Raw genomic sequence first — 12664 nt, forward strand, 5'->3', positions numbered from 1 at the left:
GACTTCGTTGTTGGAGATCTCCACACAGTAATAGAAATACACTCCCCCCCCCCCCCCCCGCGCGCCGCTCGAGCGCGGCTGAACCCGGCTTGAGCTCACAGGGGCGCGAGGCTGCTGCAGCCGCCGCTCGTGCTGACAGCTGACTGAGGGAGATGCTTTGGTTGGGTTTAGGCAATGAAGAAAGGAGTTGGTTAAGTTTAGTAAAAAGACCAGGTAGAGGCTAGACAGGCTAGAAGCATAATGAACATTATGTCATTAATTTGTTTTGCAGTTAATTATGCACATGATACGTTTGACCCCAAAAAGGAAAAAAGGATCAATGCGCACTGAGCACTGGGGGTTTCCCCCAATAGCCTTTTCGGAATAGCGGGGTCTTTAGAAAAAATAGAAAACCCCGCTATTACGATGAATGGAAGTCTATTGTCGGAAAGGCGGGGCTTCGGAAAGGCGGGGTGTAACCCACTTGAACACCTGGATCGATCACCTGCTGCCAATTAAGACACGATCTCTGAATTAACTTGCAGTGTCAGTCTTCTTACACGGGAGATGGTGAGTAAAGAAAACTATTCAAGCAATGTAGTTAACAACAAATTTTACTTTGAGGGAACACAAAACTTTGGCTCATTTCAATAATAAATGTCTTAACAATTTTAACAAGCAATCACTGACGTCACCTCAGCATGCGCTGCTCACGTGGACAGCAGATGCGGAGCAACCAATGGGAACAACAGGCAGAGAAACAGGTGAGGAGCCAATTAAGAACACTTTTTTAAAATAACTGAAAATATTCCATTCGGTTTATAAGGCTTGTAACAACAACAAGATATTTTAAGGCAAGAGTAGGTATATGAGTATATGGCATGTGTGCGGTTGAGAACTATTTACATGATTTGATGAGCTTAATTAGCCTATTCTTCTCCTCAGACTTTGCCAAAGTAAGCCTCCCTTCGCTCACTCGCAAAGCAGAAGCTGCGGAGTACTTTGCTGAGGTCCAGGCTATCAGTCAGGTCTTTGTGGATGTGAAGGAAGAGGAGGTGATTTAGACGTGGTTCGGACATTGTTGACCGGAGGGAGGTTTTCAGACGACGGAGGCTGGAGAAGCTCCGCTCAGCGGTCGCATTTGACATGGGCACTGTTACGTAACAGCACCGTGAAATACAGCCTGAGAAGCCTGTCGACCTCACTGAAGAGGGACTGAGTGCCTCGTCCCTGGGCTGCCAGCATGTCCGCAATTGTGGACACCTTTGTGACCCGAGTAATGGGTCTGTCAGCGGAGCTGTTGTGTGCCTGCAGTAGGGCTGGAACCATGGACAGCTGGGTGGAGAGCCGCTCCATGTCAACATCACCGCTGTACATGTCAGCCACATTCTGAGGGATGCTGATGCTGCCTGGGGCCTCGTTAATTGCTGTGAGGAGAACCTGCTCGATCCCCATCAGCAGATGAAGAGTTGGCTGGTCAAACCTCTGTGTCACCTCAGAGGTGAGGAGATCGAGAACCTCAAAGAACTGGCTCCTCAGGTACTCCTCTGGATTTTGCCACTGATGAGGTGCGTCACCGTCGTCATAACGGCGTGGAGCGCGTCGCCTTGGAGGGAGTGTGGGCCCCTGGACCAGGCCGTCAATGGCTGCACTTCGGGCTTCTTCGAATAAGCAGTGAAATGCCTCAGTGGATCTCATGCCTCTGTAATGAGTCTGGAGCATCTGCACAGCTGACTCAACTGTCTCTGGTGACACGTCTGTGGATTGGAGCACTCTTGCCACTTCCTCCGCTGATGAGAACAATTTTAAAGACACTTTGAGTCCAAAAAAAACACTGAACTGTGTCATCAAAGCTTGCAGCCCTGGTGCTTTTTTGCATGCCTCTGTGTTTCCCCCCATTCGGATAATTTCATCCAAGGTGTCATAGACGGCTGCGAAATTATCCAGCAAGGATTTTATAGCGCTGGTTCTGGCTGTCCAGCGAGTGGGGCAGAGCGGTTTCAGACTGGTGGTTGTTGATGTGGCGGAAGAAGCGGCGCTGATCATGTTGAACACGTGAAGTCGTTTTGGTGAGTTTTTAATGACATCGTGGATGTCATGAATTAAGCTGAAGGCACCACGTACAATATTGCACTTTGAGGCAGCATCTTGGAGGATCAAGTTTAAACTGTGGTTAGTGCAATGGACTGATATGGCCTTGGGGTTAATGTCTTTGATGCGCTTTGCAACACCTGACATTTGTCCCTGCAGAACAGAGGCACCATCGTAAGTTTGCCCTCTCATGTTGTTGATGTCAAGGCCACATCTAAGCAATATGTCCTTGATGGTGTGGGTGATGGACTCAGCGTCGGTGTTAGGACAGTCATGCATTCCGATGAAATCTTCGTGGATGACATAATCAGCTCCTACCCATCGGATGCACATAGACAGCTGCTAGTGCCCGGCACAGTCGCGCGTTTCATCCACGACGATGGCATAGTGCTGTGTTTTTTTTATATCAGCGAGGAGAGTGGTGAGAGCCTCCTTATACATATCTTGTATGAGTTTGTTTATTGTCTCAAGAGACGCGCATTTCCCCGTGAGCATGAATTTTTTGAGAGCGGGGTTTTTCTCGGCCACGAGCTCTACCAGCCTTTGGAAATTGCTCTCTTTATCTGTATGCCCCCTGATTGCAAGCCCTTGTCTGGCCAGGAACTGAAGACAGCGCAGCTGCTCCATCAGCCCATCTCTCCTCTTCACCTGCTCAGTGCGCAGTTGTTTGTCGAGCTGTAGGTTGATTGGTGCCTGGCTTAAATATGTGCACTTTTTTTTGACACACTCTTTATGAAAAAGTGTGTTTTCGTGACTGTCCAGAAGGCCGGGGCACTTTTTCCAGTTATTTACCCCCGTTTTAATAAAGCCATCCTCTCCACATTTGGAGAATGTCACTAGCTGTTTAACAGCAGCGAATCGGCATACCTCACAAAAAGCTCTCTTTTTACTGGTGCACAAAATCAGCCATTCTCTGCCCTTGTACCACTCCGAATTAAAATACCGTTCCCTCTGGCCAAATGTTCTTGCAGTCTCCTTTTTATCAATAATTAGCTGTTTTGCGTTACCCGTCTCCATGTCCCGGCAACAGGCGTCCACACAGCTGGAGCTGGGACAAGCTACGGAACCAGCATTGGCTCTCTCACCGGACCCAGAGCTGCTGCTGCTTGGGGGTTCTTCTAGCTGTCCTGCTGCTCCTTGGTCTGGTGGTGGTTGATCCGATGGTGTCGATTTAGGTGGCAAGATGTTGAAGTTCAATCTTGTTTGATTGTATTTTCTTTTCTTTTTCTCCTGTTCTTCGGAAATGTTTGCTTTTTTATTTTTTATTTTTAGCTAGCTTGGTTGTGCTACGCTAACTGTTCAAACAGAAATGAAACAATGTAACTGGATGTACTGTACATAATGCATGCGTGTAATTGGTGTGTTTGTTTGATTTGATTTAAAATAAAAGAATTGTCACTTTTGATTGGTTTATGTCATTTATTGTGAGAAGGGGGGGGGCAAACAATTGTGTTACCATGGCTACCTTTGAGATAGCCTAGCCTAGGTTATATCGAATATTAGCCTATTTATATCTATATGTTATTATTATTATATTTATAAATGAATAAATAAATACTCACAACAATCTTTTTAAGAACAATTTGGCCTAAACCTATAGAATAATGATAATCAGCATTTCATTAGCATAGCCTACGTGAATCTACGTTTTCCCCCTCATTGATTTAGCTATTGTCTCATTTGCTTTTATTCCGCTCCGAAAACAGCTAAAAACCTAAATAAACAAATTGTGTGTGTGTGTGTGTGTGTGTGTGTGGAGCTGCTGCGCGATCAATAGACATAAAGTGCTCACTCAGTTTTAAATTACGATTTAAACAAATAAAATTATTTAAATTTATTTATTAATTTATCTATTTATATAGGCTACACGGCATTCATGAAGGACCTGCAGGGAGAACCTGATGATCTCTACCAAACATGAGCCACTTTGAGTGCAGAGCAGCTGGCCTTATATTTATGCTCCCATTAGTCCGACTTCCCATTTCTCCGGCCACACATTTCTATATTTTTTGTCATGTTTTATAACACAAAGTCTCGGCATCCGAAGGAGGTGATGCGTGAACTTTAGAAAATTTAATCCAGGGAAAAAAGACTTAAAAACATGGACCAAAATGCTCCATAATACGCAGAAAAATCCAAAAGAAACTAAAATTAACAAAAAAAATTAACTTAACAGCATTAAGTGTCCAAAATTGGTGTTTTACGCATGCATCTAAAACACACACCATAGGCTAGGCTACTTGCAAACTGAACCACTTATAGGGGAGTCTGGGGACACACTTACTGTGATTATTATTATTATTAGATTATTATTATTATTATTAGGCTATTATTGTTATGCTATTATGTACTGAGTCAAATAGGCTACAACAAAGAGCCAGTCGCTCGAAACGTTGTCTTTTGAATAAAATAATATTTTTCTACTTCGGGAGAAGACAGTGTTGAGTTCTCTTTCTGCCTCATATGGACAGTGCTATGGATTTATCGGTAAAGAGTGAACTGCTGATATTTTTGTCTTAGTCGTGCTGAAATGTCCTACTAGTATATGACCAAGCGCGCTGTCAGCTGTCACAGTGCTGAAATATGAATGAATGACAGCGTGTCACTGCCCGAGAGAGAGAGAGATGGTCAGGTTATGTCAGATGAATTAGTCCTTAACACAAACTAGAGTTTGACTTGTCAGTTTTTCCAGGATGTAACGGGTTCTGGGTGGAGCTCTCCCCGGTGCTGATCGCCCGCGGCGGATGCATCTCCTCCACGCCAACCGGTGTTATGCCGGCTCTGTCTCTTTCTTTTCTTTTTTTTTCCACCAGCTTTCCTGCTTGTGTACAGTTTTGTACTCAGGTTTATGACACGCGCTGTCCGCAGCTGACTTGAGAACCTAATGCATAACTGACTGTGGTTTACTATCGCGCATTTCCTTTTGCTGCTATAATAAACATTTGCTTAAGATTGATTGTGATAGGCTACAAACGGAAAAAGTTGTAAAAACAAAGGTGCATCAACATTACAGAAGGGAAGGCAGGGAAGTGACGTTTTGCTCTGTGCAGAGGGAGAGAGAGGGTGAGAGCAGCATGAGCAGAGCAGAGCAGCAGACTGCTCCACAAAATGGCACAAACAGGAAAGCCGGTGGCAAAAGGAAAAGAAAGAGGCAAACACATAAGCCGTAAGTCTCCTTCGCCTCGAGCCTTTCCAAGCTGACCCAGAGCTGGTCCGGTCCAAAATCGGAATTCTGGATGGTGTTTAGCCCTGGTCTGAATATAGGGATTATTTTGGTCGGAGCAGTGGGCAGTCGGCCCAATGGGTCTAGAAAAGTCGGATTAATGGGTAGTCGGAGAGATGGGCCGTCGGACTGACGTACGTAGGCTATGCTCCCCGAGAAGAAGTAAAAGTAAGTAAAATTTTATTTATATAGCGCTTCTCACAGAGAAGACTCACAAAGTGCTTCACAGATACATAAAAAATACAATCATACCACTATTATACAAAATAAACAACAACAAAGCAGCAACATAATTGAAGAGACGTACAGCATCACAATACAATATCCCAATACAATACCCCCAGGCTTATTGAAATGCCTGCCTGAACAAATAAGTCTTTAACTGTTTTTTAAAAGTGTCGGCAGAAGAAGCGGCTCTTAACTCAAAAGGGAGAGAGTTCCACCATTTTGGAGCAATTGACTGAAAAGCTCTATCACCTCTGGTTTTTAATCTGCTGTGTGGAACCTGGAGTAGCAGGCTTCCAGCAGATCGCAGTGACCTCACAGGGTGGTAAACAGAGAGGAGATCAGCTAGGTATGGGGGGGCTTGACTGTTGAGGGCTCTGTATGTAAGGGTGAGGATTTTGTATTGGATTCTGAAATTTACCGGGAGCCAGTGCAGGGTTGCGAATGTGGCAGGTCGAGGGTTGCTCTGCTCCACGCCCACTCAATCAGCACCACCGGTGCTTGATTGCGCATTGGTGCCACCTGTTGAATTACTGCGCTCCCTCGGGGCGCACTCTCTCTCTGGCGTTCACCTGGAAGGGCTCTGTTTGCCGTGCTCCGTTGGTTTGCCGTGCTCCGGTTTGCTTGGTGTGTTTGGCGTGTGTTTCCTATGTGGTCATTCTCAAGGTAAGCGTGGGTGCTGCTACTTCATGCAACTTTATGGCACAGTATGGTGTGATAGCTGCCGTGATGTGTCACTTTCAGTGTCGTTGGCCGTGCTGGTTGGGTTGCAGCATTGTGAGGAGTTGGCGTCTGCTCTCTGTTGTCACTGCAGACTGTGACTGGTTCTGGGGTGCTCAAGCTCTCCGTTCGGGTAAGTGTGCTCCCTTATTAATCTCTGTTGGCTGTAGTAGCCTTATGCTAAAAGCTGTTTGCCCTCTGCTCTCTGTCCTGCTGTAGCTGTTGAAGCCACAGCGGTTCCTCTGTTTCTCCTCCTGCACTCTGTGTGAGGCTGCACTGCACTGCCCAGTGACGTGCACCACAGCGGCTATCCAAACGTAAACCATTCACGGCCTCCAGCCCTGGTGCAGTCGCTCCATCTTCTGCTCCGTCTTCTGCTCCGTCTTCGACGACGTCCTTTTCTCACAGTCCACTGTGAGCTCCCGTTGCGGCTGTTGTCCATGCAGCGCCGGATTCTCATCCTCACCGCAACTTTTGTTTTGATTAATTTAGTTTGGTTTATTTGTCTGGGTTAATTATTTAATTTGCTACTTATTTGGGTTTGTTTATGGTTTGAATTATTTTGTTTTTTTGATTAGTTTCTTTGTGTTCGGTTCTTTGTGGGCCAGCTGTTTAAAACATTTTTTTTGTTTCTTGATAAATTTATTTCCTTTTTGAGTTAACAGTCTATCTTTAATTTGATTATTTAGTTACTTAGCTGTGGGGTTGTCAGTATAGACGGGCCTATCACTACGCCTGGTCCCACCCACAGCTGAATTGTTGTTTCTTTTCAAGTAAATTTTTGATTACTTGTATTTAGGTTAAAATATTTATCTTTTCTGTTGGTGTGCGTGGGTATGAGTGTTGTGTGTGTGGTTTAGTATAGGCCTTCTGTTTTAATCTTTGCTGCCTGTACAGTCGAACCTTTGAGTGTCCCTCCGCATAATTTTCTTTTCTTTTCTTTTCAGGACAGGAGTTGGTGCAGTGTGCGGCAGACTTCCCTGGTGGTGGTCCCATCTCACATCCCTTAATTTGTTTTGCTGTGGCACGTGGTGATTTGGTTTGTAGTATTTCTTTTTGTGGGTTGATTTGCTTTACTGCGATATAGCCGACACTCAGGTTGTAAAAGACATATGTGCTCATTTTTTACCCTAGTAAATTATTGTTAAATAAAAACAATTGTATTTTTGGAAGTCCGTCTCTTGTCCTCTCTATAAATTGGTGTAACGAATCTGTGTGACCTACTGTAGTAGCCCCAGTACAGGGTTTGAGTGTATTTCCTGGGGCGCAATTCCCCAGGTGGCGTTGTTGGACAACTTCCCCCTTCCCCCACGTTCCGCCACACTAAGACAGGAGTGATATGAGAAAATCTGTGGGTTCTGGACAGAAGTCGGGCGGCAGCGTTTTGAATTAATTGAAGGCGGTCTAGTGAGGCTTTATTGAGGCAGGTGAAGAGAGAGTTACAGTAATCTAAGCGTGAGGAGATGAAAGCATGGATGATCATTTCCAGTTCTGAGTATGACACAATTGACCTGAGTTTTGAAATATTTCTAAGGTGGAAAAAGCAAGACCGGGTTATAGTTTTTATATGTTCATCAAAGATCATGGACTGGTCAAAAATAACACCAAGGTTTCTAGAGCTGGTGCGCACATTAGCAGAAAGGGCCCCTAAGCAAGTGACAGCTTTAGAGGCCAAGCCTTCGGGGCCAATAATCAAAGCCTCAGTTTTTGCATCATTTAATTGCAAATAGCTACTGGCCATCCAGTCCTTGATCGCTGTCAAGCAGTCCTGCAGAGAATTTATTAATTCTGTCCTGTCAGGGTCAAAGGAAACATATAACTGAAGGTCATCTGCATACATATGGTATGAGATGCCATCAAATTGAGAAATGATCTCCCTAAGAGGAAGCATATATAAAGAAAATAAGATGGGCCCCAAAACTGAACCCTGGGGAACGCCGCAAGAAAAGGGGACCGACCCTGATTTATGCGGCCCAGCCACCACAGAGAACGCTCTGTCAGACAGATAGGACCTAAACCAATTTAGGGCAGTCCCTGATATTCCTACCCAATCTCTCAGCCTGTCCACAAGGATGCCATGATCCACCGTATCAAATGCTGCACTCAGATCTAGCAGAACCAGGATTGTGCATCTGTTGGAGTCAGAGGCCATCAAGATGTCATTTGAGACCCGGAGAAGAGCTGTTTCGGTGGAATGAAATTGACGATAACCGGACTGAAACTTGTCAAAAATGCTATGTTTGTTCAATGCAGTGACTAACTGATTGGCAACAACTTTTTCTAATACTTTTGAAATAAAAGGGAGCTTGGAAATGGGCCGGTAGTTACTGAGAACAGAGGGGTCAAGATTAGGTTTTTTAAGGAGAGGTTGAACGACTGCTTGTTTGAAGTGGGACGGGACAGAACCAGAAACCAGCGAGCAATTGATGATGGAGCAATAGTACTAAAGACATTTTTCAACAGAGTTGTGGGCAAGATATCTAGTGGACCGGAAGTGGACTTCATTTTATGCACAACTTCTGTTAATTGGTGAATAGACACTGGAGAGAAATTATCAATGATGGGTTGCTGTTCAGGTGGATCAGGCAGGGAGGAGTTAGAGACAGGCATTATATTGGCTTTTACACTGGTGACCTTGTTCACAAAAAACAATAAGAACTCACTACAGTCCTTGTCAGAGGACACAGGTAGAGCAGGCAGAGGTGCACCAGTAATATTATTTATGGTGTCGAAAATAACCCTTGGGTTTCTCTTATTTGAAGCGATAAGATTAGTAAAATAGGAGGCTCTAGCCTCCCTAACCACAGAATTGAGCTCCACTAAAATTTCTTTAAAATGAAGACGATGGACCTGAAGCTTAGTTGATTTCCACAAGCGCTCAGCTCTCCGACATTTACGCCGGAGGCTGCGGATGTCCTCATTTAACCAAGGAGTGAGATTCGTGGCGGGAATGAGACGAGGCCTTAGAGGAGCAATCTCATCGAGAATGGCAGAGCAGAGTGAGTTAAAGGGATAGTTCACCCTAGAATGATATTTCGCTCATTATCTACTCACCCTCATGTTGACTAAGGGCTGGAAGAAGTTTCAGATTCCTCCGTGGCTTCTCTGAGTTACAGGGGGTCTCGGCATAGCAGTGCATGTCCATATAACGGTTGTAAAGGGACACCAGAGCTCTTCGTAAAAAAACACACACAAAAAAACATCCAAATACCTCCATGATGCTCGTATGTAATGTCCGTCTTGTGCTGAAGCCCCAAATTGCGTAATTGTCCCGAAAAAAATTAAATAAGTCTATATTTTAAGCTTGTCTGTAGCGGAAGCTTCTCGAAGCTCCTCTTCCTGGTCCGTCCAAATCTCGCGTGATTCGCAGTAACCGCACTGACGCAGGCGCAAATCACGCGAGATTTGGACGGACCAGGAAGAGGAGCTTCGAGAAGCTTCCGCCACAAACAAGCTTAACTCATTGAGTGCCAACCACGTAATTTCTCGTTTTTCGTTCCCATGCGTTGAGTGCCAAAAACGAAATTTTTCGTTTTTTGCTTTTTTTTTAAATTATGAAAATAGACACTTTAATACACATTATATGTAAATTTGGGGACTCTACGACGAGGAGAACTGAAATAGATGACGATCAAAGTCACATGACAGCTCATGATCTGGAAGTTTTTATCATAACTCAGCTTCTGCAAACGGAGTTCTGCATGCAGATGCAGCGCAGCTGCGCCGCAGCTGCTCCGCTCTCACCCGCGAGGCTGCAGCAGCTGGGAGCTGAACCAGGAAGCTCTCAGCCGACAGTCCCGCCCGGTCTTCATCTGGAGCAACACCGTGTCCTCCCCAAAGTCCTCCCGCGGTAAAATCTGATGGTCTCTGGGTCAAAGCAGACCGGCACCACCGACCCGTACCACAGAAGGACCACGACCACCGGCGGGACCGGTGTTCGCGAGCCGCTGTGGCCGGCAGAGCCTCACGTTCCGCGGCGAGAGGCTGTGACACGGCACGGTGCGTCTGTGTTATTGTTGTTTAGTGGCGCCCCCCCCGCCCCCGATCGTGGTTTTGTGAATAGAACAACAATTGTTGTGTATATTTATCTTATACGAGCCCTTTGATCCAGAAATGCGAGTGTGAGAAGAGCGACAGGCACAAACAGCGCACCTTTCATAAAAGACGCTCTATCTCCTTTTCTAGAAAAAAAGGAGGGATTTTGGTGAAACCCAGCCATGTTTAGCTTGACTTTTCTCAGGAACGGAGGCACGTAGAAACAAACGGTTTGTGGCCATTTGAAGGATAAAGTTAAACCTTTCAAATGAGCCACAGTATGTGTTGGTGGCAATAATATAGAATACACTATGGCTCTAAAATAAAAAGTCAAATATGGTCTAATTTGCCGGTACACTTGACTAAAACTTTGGAAAGGAGCGCGGCACTCAATGAGTTAAAATATAGACTTATTTAATTTTTTTCGGGACAATTACGCAATTTGGGGCTTCAGCACAAGACGGACATTACATACGAGCATCATGGAGGTATTTGGATGTTTTTTTGTGTGTGTTTTTTTACGAAGAGCTCCGGTGTCCCTTTGCAACCGTTATATGGACATGCACTGCTATGCCGAGACCCCCTGTAACTCAGAGAAGCCACGGAGGAATCTGAAACTTCTTCCAGCCCTTAGTCAACATGAGGGTGAGTAGATAATGAGCGATATATCATTCTAGGGTGAACTATCCCTTTAAAGGTTGAAACCTGAGAATCAACATCGATATCAATACTGACAATGGAAGGCTGTACCACACTCTCAAAAGCAGTTGAAAATTTCTCAGCAGAGAGGTTGTTTAACATGCGGGACAGTTTCACACGCTTACTGGATGTACAATCAGAAATAGCAGACAGGTTAAAAAGGATGCAGCTATGATCGGTGACTGGCAGCTCCTCAGAGCTGATGCACTCAATGTCCAGATCCAGAGTAAAAACTAGGTGGAGAGTGTTACCCATGACATGTGTCGGGCCGTAGACATGTTGAATGAAATTAAGAGATTCTGTAAGATTTATAAAGTTATTGACACAGCTATTGGTGGTGTCATTTATAGGTACATTAAAATCACCAAGCAATAAGATTCTACCAAATGTGGCGATGGACGCTAAAAACTCACTAAATTCAGACAGAAATTGACCACTGACACCAGGAGGACGGTAGATTAAAATACAATAAAATGGATTCAAGCGGCCGACTGTAACAATTAACAGTTCAAATGAGGTAGGCTTTGCACAGTTTACCCTCCGTAGACAGAAACTGTCTTTGTACAGCAGGGCTAGACCACCACCTCGGCCAGTGGTCCTTGGGGCACATATAAAAGCACAGTCAGGCGGGCGTAACTCTTTCATGGATACATATTCCTTGCCTCTCTGCCAGGTCTCAGTGAAAAACATAAAATCCAGCTTTTTAGAGATGAAAAAATTATTCAGAATAAAAGATTTGTTGGTGATCGAGCGAGCATTCAGCAACGCCAGCGTAAGTGATTTAGGACCAGTATTGCAAATAGCTGGTGTGTGTAATAGAGGCTTCAGGTACCTACAAGCGCGGATAGTATGATTATGATATTTGTGAGCTCTGGTTTTAATTAGCACAGGTATGGGACTAGGCTCAGAGTCACACCCAGATTTGGCCAGGACATCAGAAATTTGCAGATCAGTGGGGATATCAGAAATTGAATCAATACATTGGTCTGTGGGAAACCAGTTGTCTGTGGGGAGAAGTGTTGGCTGCGGCCTGTAGGGGGAGTAGCTCTCGGAGCACCGGGAGACCGTGTCCTCTGAATACACCGTAGAAGAAGAAGAGGCAGGTACGGCGGAGGGGGTGTCGGTTGTAAACAGTCATACATGTGCTTGGTAACTGGCAACAATATATTGAAAATTGGCCGCAAGCATGTGAGTGCCCAGTTTACTTGGATGGAGTCCATCGGGCCGGTAAAAGGAGTGGCGGTTCCAAAATAAGTTGAAATTGTCTATGAAATGGAAACCAAGACGGGTGCAGGCAGCCTGAAGCCAGGAATGGAGCTGGAGGAGCCGACTGAATCGCTCCGCGCTGCGTCCGAGTGTGGGAAGAGGGCCGCTGATAAAAACTGACTTTCCACAGTCTTTTAATGCAGCGAGCAGCTTGTTAAAGTCGCTTTTCAGCAACTCGGACTGACCCCGGGAGTATTTCTGCGATTTTTGCGACCGTGGCTCCTGGGAAACAATGAGTGGTGGAATTAAAGAAGCGGATGTACTTTATTATGGAGTCACCCACTATGGCTGTAGTTGGGGGAAACAAGGGGCGAAGACGAGGAGGCGAGCACTGCTGCTCAGAGGGGAGTGACGTCACGGACTCAGCTGTGGCAGATGACCTGTCTGTCTTTTCCCAGCGAAGGAGACCACCGGAGCGTCTCGCCG

This window comes from Trachurus japonicus, chromosome 12 (genome assembly GCF_045865225.1).
Source record: "Trachurus japonicus isolate A0001 chromosome 12, Traja_1.0".
Lineage (NCBI taxonomy): Eukaryota > Metazoa > Chordata > Actinopteri > Carangiformes > Carangidae > Trachurus > Trachurus japonicus.